The following is a 15,656-nucleotide window of genomic DNA, read 5'->3' on the forward strand; positions in this document are numbered from 1 at the left end:
AGACTCATACATCTTTCCTTAGATAGCTCACATGTGTGTCTAAAAAATTATGAAGAGGGATGCCGTAATCATAATGTTTAGACCTTTTTGCCATTTCTCACAAGTCCATGTTAGTGTGCCGGTTAACCACACACGCTCCACTAACGACTTTGAGAATGCAAATATCACAATTGCTATCTACTTAAAATCTACTTAGTGAAAGCGTTTCCTCACCATCATTTTCATGAATCGGAAAGAAACCTTATGACACTTAGATTTTATGGTGTATGTGTTCCTATCCATGTGAATTTGTCAAAACCATAATCACAAGACCAGGTTAGTGACAAACTAATTCTCATATGAATTGAACTTGATCAATCTTGATTTTTTGCCTCTTGGTAGTGCAAGGGCCCACCATTGCTTCCAAGTTGTTATGCACACAATTGAGAACTCACAGAACTCACATAGTCAACTTTATCGGAATAGGCACATAAACAAGAATTATGTCAACACGATAGGTTACAAACCTCAAATCGTGTGCTAGCGATAAATAATAGATTTTATCCTTGATTAGTTCTTGAAACTTTCAAGACCTTTAATACTCCCACTGTCCTCTTGACATATAAGTTTCTCTTTGTCAAGATTCATTCCTTGACAAACAAATAAATATTCAAGAGTTAGTGTGGATTCTTATCAAGATAAACACTTCACACAATTGGTCTCAGTTGGTCTTTGTTTTATCCACGACAACACAACTTACCAATTTCAAATGTTCAAGAGTAGAAAACATTTTACTCTACATTTGATAAGTGTTTTAAACCCTTCTTTATGTCACTCAAGGTTACCATCTTGGAGTATAACTCCAAGAATTGTTTTGGAATGGAGTATGATTCATCTTCTTGATTTTAACCATTCCAACAATTCATGAATCCTCTTCTTAGCCATACAAATGCACTAAGATGTCCTTAGAGAATCAAATTGTGATATGGTTCCATAATCATTAAGATGATCATAAAACATGATAATAAAGTACTCTCCCATATCTTCAGATTTGAGAACCTTTTATCTTTCTGCCTAATTTGATTCTTCCCATTCACCCTGCCATATATTGAAACTTTTCCAATGTTTCAGAATTGTACTTAAACTTTTAGGTACAACCATATTTACTAAACTTTAGTAAATCATGACGAATAGTCTTATCGATCTTTGTGGTGGACTTTGACCTGCACACACCCAGTGTACCCGATCCTTTAGTCTTTCACCTGACTCACATATACATGTGGTCAGGGAATTAGTCTTAACTTTCCAAAAATGAAAATTCTCATTCATCATGCAATACAACCTGCATGATTCCAAGTTTAGTCCAATTAAAACTTGGGTGATGAGAATCTTTCCTTATTTGGTAAATTTAGACACTACCACAGATGAAAGAATCAAATTCATTATTGCTAGAAACATACAAACATTAACTTTCCATAAATGCCATTGCAAGGAGATATAAAATAAAGTAAAACAAAAATTTTATTTATTTATAAAATGCGGAAAAACTTTTTCCTTACAATGCAACTTTAAATGGAAACTATGATATGACATATTTCCTAGCAATCTATCATAACTCCTAAGTAGTAGCTCAAGAATCTGATCTTCGAACCATGCGATTGAAATCCATCTTCGCGATCAGATTCAACATACTCTTCTTTTAAGCTTCCTTTCCTTTGCTTGATCCTGCAAAACATTAAAATGCAACCCAATCACATCATGTATTAAGAATCAACAATTAGGAACTTAACATAGTTAGATAGTGGACTTACCTGAAGCAGAACCATACATTCTGACTAAAGATCTCAGGTAGTCAGGACAGCTTCGATTCCAATGTCCCTTTCCTTGGCAATAGAAACACACAGGCTCATCTGAGCCAGCACATAGATCAGTCTCAGAAATGGCCTTTCTCTTATGATCATTACTTTTGACCATGGCCAATTCCTTCCGTTTAGGAGAAGGAATCATTTCTGGGATGTCCATGTCAGCTTGGGAGGCAGACCCTCCAATCAAAGTTGCTTGACCATTGCGCCAAATCATTGCTGATTCAGCAGCAATTAGCAAATAGGTAAGATCTATTAGGGTCATGTCGAGATCTGTCACATAGTAGTCTTTAACAAACTCACTATATGACTCAGGAAATGACTGAAGAACCCAGTCAATAGACAACTTTCTTGTCAATGTGTGCCTTCATCTCCAAGACATGTGCATACACTGGCTCTCCATCCTTGTGTTTACTATCCAATAGGACTTGAGTGAGTTTGAAATTTTCAAGTCTTCGAGCTTGTGAGTCGGGGAGAATGATTGGAGGAGTTGGAGGAAGTGAAGCATGATGTTGTGGGACATCATCTTCAAGAGGAAAGCTTGTTCCAAGAGATTTGGGAAGATCATACTTGTCTGAACCAGACATCTACAATGGGAGAGATTCAAGTTAGTTGATTTAAAATCCTAAATATAACACCCAATATGAAATATTAAGGCTAGGACCCAACACAATATTTTATAACTTGGAAGAGGGATGCCGTAATCCAAGCTATAGAATATTTGAAGGTAGGTGAATGACGATTCACCAATTTCCACCATGAAAAAAGAAATAAAATTAGGTTTTAATTGGTTTGAAACTCCTAGATTTTTTGAGATTCACTGAACTTTTCAATGGCATGTTTTAATCTCGATTGTGCCCTTCAGATTTTGTGACTGAGATGCCGAGGATCACAAAACAAGGTGTGAATAACCATGCAAATTCACTTGGTACCCTTAATATTATCACCTAATCAATGTGCCGGTTAACCACACGCGCTCCACTGATCTATGATAAACATTAAGTCACCATTTGCCATCCTTACTAGTCCAAGTTAGTGTGCCGGTTAACCACACACGCTCCACCAACGACTTGGTAAGGTACAAAGTGTAAATTTCATGGGTTAGCACCAAATTCACATTTTCCTAAAGTAACTAAGATTGAGATTTATAAAAGTTTTAGTTACTTTATATTCATCATTATACTTTTAATGAGAATTATAGTCCTTGTCCTACCTGTTCGGCTAACGACACTCCACCAGTCAAGGAAGCGGTGGGTGAGAGTGGACACCCATTAAGCTGCCATTTTATAGGCAACAACCTTATACCCCCCTTATAGACCGACTTCATGAATAAGGCTTATAAACGGTAAGACTGACTTGCTCTTATACATATATATATATATATATATATATATATATATATATATATATATATATATATATATATATATATATTATTAACTTATAATACTATAAAGTATAAGGGTTGAATTTTAACTTTTAAAACTCTAAGGGTTGGAACTAAAGTGTGTGTGAGACTTTACAAATTCCAAAACTTGAGGGCAAGTTTTGAACAATTCAAAAACTTTTGGATTTTCATAACTTATGAGTTTAATTAAGGTTAAAAAAAACTTTTAATGAAGAGACTCTTGGACATCAATAACTTGAGGACAAGTTATGGAGTCCATAAAACTATTTATGATGAAAAAGACTCTCCAACTTGTGTAACCTATGGTTTTTAATGGATTTAAAAGAAAAGACTTTTGGTAATCCATAACTTGAGGACAAATTATGGGTTCCATTAAAACAAATCAAGATCAAGAATTAACTAACAAACAATTTACAAATAATTCCTATGATCTAACAAAACTCATAAGTTCATGAACATCCATATCAACAATTTCAAGAATCATATGAACTCATACAAAACTTGAAATTTTGATAATAGCCTTTGAAATTGGATTAGCATAATCATTACAACATTAAAAACAAGTTTTATAAGTCCAAAACAGTTTAGTGTAATGATTCTAGTCCAATTCCAACTAAAAAACTTGAAAAACTGCACTCAGGGCCTCCTACTCGTCGAGTGCATGAACCTACTCGACGAGTAAGATGAAGATATGCTTGGACTCGACGAGTCCCCCCATGGACTCGGCGAGTCCACTGTTCAGTGGGCAGAAAATCAACTTTTTTAGCATTTTGCATAAGGTATTCAAGAAAACAATCCTAGGCTCTAATACCACTGATGGGTTTTGAGCATTCTAACACTCCTATGGTGTACATGCAACCCTATAAACCTTGGATCTATGTTTTCTCTAAAATACATGCAAATAAGAATTTCCAAGTTTTATATCCTAACTAGCATGGCATGGGGAACTTGAATCATAAAATTACTAGTAGAATGACATACCTTTTAGTAGTGGTTGATTGCTTAGAGTTTGAGAGCCTAGCACCAATAGTGTGGATGCCTCAAATGGAAATCATAAATCACCACAAACTTTGGAAAACTCTTGAGAGAATAATGCACACTCTTGAAATCGGCCACCACTCTTGTTCACACACAACTAGTGCCAAATCAAGTGCCAAAGACTCCTTTATATAGTGTGGAGGATTAGGGTTACATCCATGTAAACCCTAATACCCATGACTCTTCCTTTCCAAGGATCCATGGGTTAAAAGCTCCATGGACCATCCATGGACTCCCATGCAAGCCTAGCCCATACTCAATAAGCATTAGCCCACACTAAATAAATACAAGAGCCCATATTTAATTAGTCACCTTTTGATCACTAAATTAATTCTTAATTAATTTAAGATCAATACTAATTAAATAATATGATTTCATATTAATATATTATACCTTATAATATATTCATAAATCATAAACATACTATTCTCAAAAGATTATCCATACAAATTGTTCGGGTGAAGTGCAACCCAAATGGACCATGTCGGGTCGGGTCAAGTGCATCTCAAATATTGTTATGGACTTAGACACCTTATCCAACACAACCGTGTTGGGACTTAGTATTAAGAGGGTAAAATGGTCTTTTGCCCAAAGGAGGTTTAATTGTGTGCCTAGATCTTTTGTGAGTTAGGTTTTACCTTAATTATTAATTAGGGTTTTATTATGCGTTTAACATGGGAGATTGGATATCGTCAGTTGGGGTATTGGTCCATCTTGTCTTTGGATTTAGGTGAGTTTTCTCACTGTACTCGTGGGTCGAAGGCACCAATGCCGACCCATTATTTTGTGTTATATATCCTTGTGTATAGGATGTTGCTATGCTATAATGATATGTTAGATTGGTAGATCTGTATGATTAACTGTACTTGCTAGTTATTGGTTATTGTTTGTATATGTCGACATGGTGCAGTTGGATTGAGGCAATACTGCTTTGTGTTGTAAGCTAACAAACTCGAGAGCAATCCAGTTGTAACGTCTGCGTTTCTCGCTAAGCATTAATAAGATGATGTAACAGTTAGAGTCAACAATTGTAACCTATTTGATGTAATACAGAAGAAATATGTGAATATTATGTGTTTCATGATTATTATAATATAATAAAATAGGAAAAATCAGCCGAATCGCCCATAAATCGTAAAAATAAGTGCGCCAATATATATATATATATATATATATATATATATATATATATATATATATATATATATATATATATATATATATATATATATATATAGAGAGAGAGAGAGAGAGAGGGGAGAGAGAGAGAGAGAGAAAGTACACGTCGTCCCGATTCCGAAAATATAAATTTCGTAGAAATCGGACTCCGTATGAATTAGATATGATTTTTATAAGATATAAAAGTCAGCCACGCATAAGGAATGTGTGACGTAAAAAGCTACGAAGAGAATGGTTGACTTTTAGCTAAAGCCACCAAAAAGAAAATCGTAGTACTCTTTAAAATAAAAATTTTGAGAAAAAAAATGTCAAAAACGGAGTCCGTACGAGAGAGTTATGGTTTTTGCAAAATCATTTAATTTTATAAAACTATGGACGAAAAATAAAGTCAAAATTAGCCGATAAAGTCTAAACGGAAGTTGTAGATCTCATCGATAGCTATGCGCGGATATAAAGAACGTCAAAAATGGAGTTCGTATGAAGAAGTTATAATTTATAATAGCATATTTACATATTAAAATAAAGTATAAATCATATATATGTATACATATATATACATATTTATATAGCATTAGAAAGGTATCGACGATGCGGTCATTATAAGACTAATATTGAATACTTTCGACATTAATTTAGTACAAATAATGTTAAATCTATTTAAAGTAGTATTATAAATGGACGTTTGGTCGTTTAAATAACTATAAAGTCGTTTAACTAACTATAAATGGTAGTTTTTGAAAATTTAATTACTATAAATACGAGGCTCTAGGCTCTCATACTTCTTGCACCATTCTCTTGATTCAAGAGTCTTTCTCTTCTTATCCCCGAGCATTTCGATCCCTCGTGATATGTCTTCTCTTTCTATAGTTTTAGTATAGTAAGGTGTGCGCTGAAGCACTACAAGAATCTTTTTAGAAAAAAGATTCAATGATGAAGTAATGACCACGGAGTTCTAAGTTTTCGCTAGAAACCCTGTAAGTTGAGCTACACCTATTACGCTTTAAGTGTAACTTATGTTTAAATTCCATTATCGTTATTATGAACCTATAAACAAGATTTATCAGTGATTCCAAGTCGTTATACTAATTAATATACTTACGGGGATGATGGCAATGCTAGATTTAGTGAGGTGTTTAAAGTGGGATTTCCAAACAGTATACTTTTTATAGCAAACGGACCCTACCTCCGATATGATCTTACCGGGTTGTCCCTTATCAACTATAGATCAGTAGACTTTAAATCAATGATGAATCTAGACTAATAATTAGTTGCAATAAATATTATACTAAGACTTAGTGATAATGATACTAGGTTACGTCAAAGGAAAAGATAGTTGCTAGAAGTGAAGCGATGTCCAAATTTCGAGTTGTCACTTTAAAAAGTGAGTGCATAGTTACTTTCATCTTACACATAGATATGAAGTATTTAAGATAAATTACATGTTATATGTGCCTTTTATCTGTATTCCTGATATCTATGCTAGATGAACAATTTATACATGTTTTACTTTATTTAAACTGTATATGTTTTTTTATTTGATATATGTTATTGTATGTTGGGCGGGGCCCGTTTTACCAAGCTCAGCTCGATGTCGGGCGGGCCCCAATGTCGGACGGGGTCCGATGTTGGGCGGGGCCCACTATGTGTTTACTATATGTTTATTGTATGTATGGTATGTGGTATTTAGGGAACTCACTAAGCTTCGTGCTTACAGTTTGTGGTTATTGGTTTCAGGTATCTCCGGTTCAAAAGGGAATGACCCGACTTGATCGCAGCGCATACACCCGTGTTTTCCGCAATATGTGATTTAGGGATTTTAACTCTGATAATTGTTTTATTTTGAAACTCTTCTAGATGTTGGATTAAAGGTTAATGAATGTTTTGGGCATAATAAAAATGAAATTTTTACCCTTGATTTTTGGAATGTTACAAGTTGGTATCAGAGCCTTGGTTTGAGGGATTCGGGCATGCTCTCGGGTGTGCCTGAACTCAAACTGAGGGCTTGGTGAAATTTTTTTATAAAATAAACATTTAATTAAAAAGGAATTTCTAATCAAATAAGGGGTGTGATGCGTGCAATCAGCCAAGCTCAAGTAAGTGGTTCCCAAAATACCAATACGTTTATTTTGATATATATGCTATGATTATGAGAATTTCATGCTAGATTAGGGCTAAGGATTTGCTCAGTATTTCATGATAGAAGAGATGCCTTTTATATGCCTGATTGTATGAGCTTTAGTATTGCATGCTAGTCAGTAGATCTGATAAGTGGATTGAATGGCTTGATTAGAGTACGTTGGTTAGATTTTTCGTTGCCTGAAGGCTGCTTACTTTGTGCTTTGTGGGACTCTTAGTGATGTGAATTGACTGCCAAGTGAATATGCTAAGTCGCATGTGGTACATGTTAAATAATCTTAGAGTGATGGATTTGACCCTATTGCGCAGCTCTTGTTTGAGTCCAACCGTTCTAGGGTTGAGTCTTTTACTCGAAGGATTATCTGATCTCTGTTGGATGTGACTATATTCATAAGGAAGCTAGTTGACATTGGTGGGAGTCTTTCAGCAGCTGAGGGCTGGTTGAGGTCGAGAACCTAGGAGAGTCTAGGATATGCTTCAGTGGGTTTAGTGAGTTTTTGGTGCATCAGTTTGAGAAGGTGACTTAGAGGATTCGGGAGGATTCTTGAGGAAAGTATGGATATGTGTGGAAGGTAGTATTGGGCCCATACTACTGAAAGCACATGATCCATACTCAAATCGAGGAAAGTATTGGAGAATCTAGGAAGCTTGTTGGATGAGGATTCATGGTTATGTTCTGATCGTGGGTATGGTTGCTTTTCAGAATGGTGATGAGCACGCATGGGGAAGGTTCAGGGTTTGGTCCCGGCTCAGGTGGTGAGCCAGTTAGTGGAAGGACTGCCAGGGTTTTGAGTTCGCGTTGGATTGAGGAGATGGAAAGTGTTTTCTGTACTAGTCCCTACTCCTTAGGAGCCAAGGTTTGGTTAGCCTTGGATCTCTTATATCGGGCGACAAGGAGTTGTTGGGAATTGATTGCGCGATCTTTTGCGCTCTCTACATTGGAGACTATGCCTTGGGAGGAGTTTATGACCCAGTTCAGGGCAGAGGTTGCTCCAGCTATCGCAGTTCAGCCGTTGGCGAGTGAGTCGGTGAGCGTGTCAGGGTGCCAGACCCTGGATGATATGACTTCCAGAGCCCGAGGGCGGGAGATCGAATTGGAGCACCGTAGGAAGAGAGGGTCAGATCAGGTGCATATAGTGGAGGGTCCCGGGAAGAGACCCAAGGCATCTGATCAGCGTTTGAGAGGCCACCAGGGCCGGAGTCAGTGCAGCACGTGCGGAAAACTGCACAATGGGAATTGTCGTTCTAGAGGTTTGGGCTGCTACAAGTGTGGAAGGATTGATCATGTCAGCAGGGATTGTCCTCGGAGGGCAAGCCCGTTATGTTTTCTCTGCGACCAAGTGGGCCTTAAGAGGGCCGTCTGTCCGAGGAGAAGGGGAGGAGCAGTGAGTGCACCTGCTCCGTCTATTTTGCGAATCTCTGATAGTCCTGGGAGTAGGGCAGGAGCTCCAGCTGAGAGGATTCCGTCATCGCAGTGTCAGACGGGGGAGGTCCATGCTCTGACAAGGGATTTTGTAGGTATGTTATCTTTTGCGTTCTTTTCGGTTGTTATCAGTAGTCATGTGCTTATGTTTGGCTTATATCTTCAAGAGATGTTATATGCCAATTTCATGCCATGAATCGTTAGTGTGTTTGTAATGGGTTGTATTTGGTTGGCGGTTTCCAAGTGTTCAGTCGTTATTCTGGTTTTTGGTCAGGATCGGATCAGGGGCATTGTATGGAAGGTCTGTGGTCAGCTTTCAGCGGGTTAGTTCTCTAGTATCTCAAGGATTCAGTGGTTTTTCCAGTTGTGCTTGGTTGGCTCTTGGGGGTGCCAAGGGAAGTGGTCTATTGCTGAGGTTTTGGTATGGGATTCAGTTCTCAGGGTTACAAAATTTGGGTATTGCATCGTTAAAAGTGGCTAAGCTTATCAGTTTCTGGAATTTTGGGAAGTGTTCTTCTGGTCTTCAAGGGTAGTGCGGCCTTTTGGGTTGGGCTAGTGATGGATCACTAGCATTGGTAAGTGCAGGATGTCAGCAGTTCGATTATTGGAGGGTAAGGGGGATTGGGAATCCTTCAAATCTTGAGAGATGAGAAAGCTCCGTCGAATCCAAGTGGGGGAGAATAGATCAGAATTCCGGAAGTTGGATCGGTTGAGGAACTAAGGCCAGTTTCGCAACCTAGTCAGGAGGGAGATGACCCATGTGGCTGTTTGGATTGAGGTTGTGTAAGTGGGAGTTCAGGAAACTTCCATCGGCAACATACTTGTTATGCATAGCTGGTTTGTGAATGGATCCATGGCGGAGTCGGGCCTGTGTAGCCCTGGATGGGTGGGACCCATGGGCAAGGCCTCTCCATGGTATGGTTTGGGTGGGACCCGTAGGCAAGGCCCGTGTGATTATGGAAATACAAGTGGGACCTGGTGGAGACCGTTGGGTCAAGGTTTTGAATCTTGAGTTACAGGATTGAGTGTGTAGTCAGTATGTGACGCAGAGGGGTTTATGATGGGTTTTGAGCATTCTAACACTCCTATGGTGTACATGCAACCCTAGATTCTTTGTATCTATGTTTTCTCTAATATACATGCAAACTTTGTTTTTCCAAAGCATCATCCTAACTAGCATACAATGGAGTATCTTTACTACAAAATTCTAGTTAGATGACATACCTTTTGTTGTAGCTGGAAACCTTGGACCTTTAAGAACTTAGCACCAATAGTGTGAATGCCTCAAATGGAATCACAACACACCTAGAACAAAGGATGACTCTTGAGAGAGAATATATTGTACACAAAATGGCTCATGAACTCATAGAACATGTAGTTGCCGATTTTGGATACTAAGGGCTCCTTTTATAGCGTGGCAAGGATTAGGGTTAGCACCATGTAAACCCTAATACCCATGACTCTTCATATTACCTAGGATCCATGGGTTAAACCTCCACGGACTATCCATGGACTACCATATTGGTTTAGCCCATCCTAAATAACATAAGCCCACACCATAAGAATGATTGATTTACCAAATCAATCCCCTTACATTTAATTAGTCTCTTTTGATCACTAAATTAATTCCAAATTAATTCTTGATCAATACTAATTAAATAATATGATTTCATATTAATATATTAGAACTTATAATATTTTAATAAATCATAAATTACCTCTTCTAAAAAGTCCATCCTATCAAATTGTCTTGGTGATATGCAACCCAAATGGACCATGCTACTCTCGGGTCAAGTACATACCAATTATAATTATGGGCTTAGACATCTAATTCAACAGTCTCCCACTTGGATAAGTCTAAAAACTATAATTGCAAGTACGACTCCAAAATCTCGACTAGCAATCGTAGCTCTTAAAAGCTGCTGTCGAACTCTGACCTAGTCAATGACGCGTCCATTAGATAAGGGATCATATATTGCTCCATTCTAGATATCGTATGGACTGAGACACGGATTTGAAATCATTCTATCTGTCCATCTGTTGTTTCCCGATTTCTGATTTATGACGACCGACTAATTGAACAAATCAAATCAGTCCAGGCTTGGCCAAGCGCTTAGGGGTGTCATCACTAAATCATCGAGGGGCCCACATGTATCGCTTTTATCCACATGGGGTAAAAGGAACGGATAAACTTCGACTCAAATGATTGCTTGTACTTAGTCATCAAATCACACACAACAATATGCTTTATAACACCAAGTTACTGGTGCGTTTACATACGTCAATGTGCAACCGACTTGCAACTACAAATCACACGTCTTGGTTTCAAGAATATAAGATATTATCGTCTCACAATCACTCGTGATAAAATCCATGAAGTGATTCAGATGAGCGTGGGTTTAATCCAATACTCGAATCTTATTCCAGGAGTACTCATGAACACTGTAGCAAACTTGTGCTATGACTAAAACACCTCTACAGACCCATTCATGACAGTCTTGCCTCAATACCTACTTCCAAAGTATGATCGACTGTGGATGGTTTGAATAACCTAGTTATTCAGGAAGTCAAAACATGCAAAGTGAAACACAATAATAATACTAATCCTATGTGGCCCAAAAAACTTTTGAGTTATATTGATTACTCATTATTCATTGTATAATGTTTCGAATAATCAACTTAATACTTGAATTAAAACAATAGCTATGCCATGCTCCAAGCATGCACACTATGTTTGTCTAAACAATAGTTATGCCATGCTCCAAGCATGCACACTATGTTTGTCTATGGTCCTTACTTTGTGAAATAGATCAATTGAACACATCTTCAATGAAACTCATTTCACAATTCCAAATCATTATCACCACTGTAAGAATTCCAAGTTCTTGTCACTGTCAGAATGTGTTAGATTCTAAACTCTCATGCAATGATTCCTTTATAATGTCTAGGTACCAAAAGTCAACGGAGACTTGAGCAACAATATTACAAAGTATTCCTTTGGAGATTGTTACAAGACAATTCTATGGAAGCGAAGTATCAAATTCAAAGTACATTCCTTTGAATATCCTTCTTGCATAAAAGTTTCTAACCACAGATTCTTAATATCCAACACCCAATATGAAAACATTCCATATTTTCCATATGACAACTCATTATTAATAGAATACTTTATATTTATAATAATGTCGATATAGTCCATCCATTACTATACTTCCAACTGCCCTTAAGTGACCAATCCTCGGTGAACCTTTGATTGTCCTTTAACAGTTGTTTAACCACTTTAGTCATATCCGGTTCTATCTCTTTTTTCCCTCTTAATGCCCTAGGCATTTGGAAAATATTTAGAACGGATGAATATTATGGCACATGTAATCGATCCTATACCCGAAGCATATAGGACACGATTCATGATGTCTTACATAAAGACATGATACTTGACCAGTCTTTTGCTATAATATTTCTATTTGCCATGTTCTCATCATTCGAATTATGAAAAGGGATGTCGTAATCATAGTCGGATTTTGAGAACGTAATTAACACATTCATATATAGAATTTCCTTATGTTGAACCATTCCAACATAACATTCATATATATATTTGACTAAATCTGATTAAAATCTCAATCTAAGCTTTTAGATTTGAAATGAAGTATGAATTCCTCTCCCTTAATTATAGCAAAAAACTTTCCAAACCCTGCAACTTGCGAATTCAAACTTTTGTTTTCTATAATTAACATTGCTAACTTGCAACATTCATCATAATTGATTATGCTCCCACTAGCATAATAATCATTACTTTTACTAGCATAACATTTATGCTCCTACTGGCTTTGACATGTACCAAGAAATCAGCTGGACTTCTCAAACTCATACACCTTTCATTAGATAGCTCTCATGTGTGTCTAAACAATTTAAGAACTTACAACAATAAGTCTCAAATGTTTAGACTTTTTGCTATTCCTCACAATTCGAATTATGAAAAGGGATGCCGTAATCATAATCAAATTTGAGAATGCAAATATCACAACTGCTATCTCCTTAAAATCTACTTAGTGAAAGCGTTTCCTCACCATCATTTTCATGAATCGGAGAGAAACCTTATGGCACTTAGATTTTATGGTGTATGTGTTCATATCCATGTGAATTTGTCAAACCATAATCAAAAGACATGGTTAGTGACATATCCAAACCCATATAGATTGAACTACTTCAATCTTAATTTCTTGCCACTTGGCAGCACAAGGGCCTACCATTGCTTCCAGGGTTGTTATGCAAACAACTGAGAACTCATAGAACTCACATACATAGTCAACTTTAACTGGAATGGGCACCAAAAGAAGAATATGTCAACACGATAGGTTACAAACCTCAAGTCGTGTGCTAGTGTTTACAATAGGTTTACTCTTGATTAGTTCTTGAAACATTCAAGATCTTTAAGACTCCCACTGACCTCTTGACTTATAAGACTCTCTTGTCAAGAACCATTCCTTGACAAACAAATATTCAAGAGTTAGTGCGGATTCTAATCAAGACTAACACTTCACACAATTGTCCTTAGCTGGTCTTTGTTTTATCCAAAACATCACAACTTACCAATTTCAAATGTACAAGAGTAGAAAACATTTTACTCTACATTTGATAAGTGTTATAAACCTTTCTTAATTTAATGTCACTCAAGGCACAATCTTGGAGTACGACTCTAAGACTTGTTTTTTGAAATGAAGTATGATTCAAATTTTGATTTAACCATTTCAACAATTCACGATTCCTCTTCTTAGCCATACAAGTGCACTAAGCTGTCCTTAGAGGATCAATTGAGATATGGTTTTATAATCACTAAGATAATCATAAAACACGACATTCAAGTACTCTCCCATCTTTTCAAATTGGAGAAACTTCTATCTTTCTGCCTAATTTGATTATTCTCATTCGTTCTGCCATACATTGAACTTTTCCAATGATTTAGAATTATACTTAAAGTTGTAAACATAACCATATTTACTAAACTTTAGTAAATTATGACGAATAGTCTTATCGTTCTTTGTGGTGGACTTGACCAGCGCACACCCAGTGTACCCAATCCCCTAGTCCTTCGCTTGACTCACATATTCATGTGAACAAGGAATTAGTCTTAATTTACCAAAGATGGAAATCCTCATTCATCACACAACATAAGTTGCATGATTCCAAGTTTCTATCCAACTGAAACTTGGGTGATGAGAATGTTTCCTTATTTGGTAAATTCTCGACACTACCACAAACGAAAGAATCAAATTCGTATTGCTAACATAGAAACATACAAACATCAATTTTCACAAATGCCATTGCAATGAGATATAACAAAATAAAAACAAAATTTATTTATTTATAAAAATGTGGAAAAACTTTTCCTTACAATGCAATTACAAATGAAAAGTGTGTTGTTACAAATTTCTAAGCCATCTATCATAACTCTTACGCAGCAGCTGAAGAATCTGATCATCGAACCACACGATTGAAATCCATCTTCGGGACTAGATTCAACATACTCTTCTTTTAAGCTTCCTTCCTTTTGCATGATCCTACAAAACATAAAAATGTAATTACATTACATCATGTATTAAGAATATCCAAATAGGAACTTAATAGAGTTAAATAGTGGACTTACCTGAAGCAGAACCATACAATCTGACTAAAGTTCTCAGGTAGTCAGGGCAGCTTCGATTCCAATGTACCTTTCCCTGGCAATAGAAACAACCAGGTTCATTGGGAGTGACATATGGAACAATCTCAGATTTGGCCTTTCCCTTATGATCAAAACTTTTAGCCATGGTCAGTTCCATTCCTTTAAGAAAAGGAATCATTTCTGGGATATCCATGTCATTTCCCATGTCAGCTTGAGAGGTAGTTCTTCCAGTCACATTTGCTTGACCATTATGCCAAATCATTGCTGATTCAGCAACAATTAGCAAATAAGTAAGATCAATAAGGGTCATGTCGTGATCAGTCACATAATAGTCTTTAAGAAACTCACTATATACCTCAGGAAGTGACTGAAGAACCTAATCAATAGCCAACTTCCTTGGGAACATGTCACCCAACATTCTCATCCTGTCAATGTGTGACTTCATATCCAAGACATGTGCACACACAGACTTTCAATCCTTGTGTTTGCTATCCAATAGGGCTTGAGTGATCTTGAACTTTTCAAGTCTTCGAACTTGTGGGTTAGGGAGAATAATTGGAGGAGGTGGAGGAAGTGAAGCATGATATTGTGGAACATCATCTTCATGTGGAAAGCTTGTTCCAAAAGATTTGGGAAGACCATAGTTGTCTGAACTTAGACATTTATGAGGGAGAAATTCAAGTTTAGTTGATTTAAGTCCTTAATATAACACCCAAATGAAATATTAAGGGTAGGACCCAACACAATATTTTACAATTCGGAGGAGGGATGCCGTAATCCGAATGCAAAATATTTGAAGGTAGGTAAATGACGATTTACCAATTTCCACCATGAAAAACGAAATTTATCATTAGGTTTTAAACGGATTGAAACTCCTAGATGCTTTGATATTCATTGAACTTTTCAATGGCATGTTTAAATCTCGATTGTGCCCTTCAAGTTTGTGACTGGGATGCCGAGGATCAC

Source organism: Lactuca virosa, chromosome 5 (assembly GCF_052849685.1).
Source record: "Lactuca virosa cultivar CGN04683 chromosome 5, Lactuca_virosa_CGN04683_v6, whole genome shotgun sequence".
NCBI lineage: Eukaryota > Viridiplantae > Streptophyta > Magnoliopsida > Asterales > Asteraceae > Lactuca > Lactuca virosa.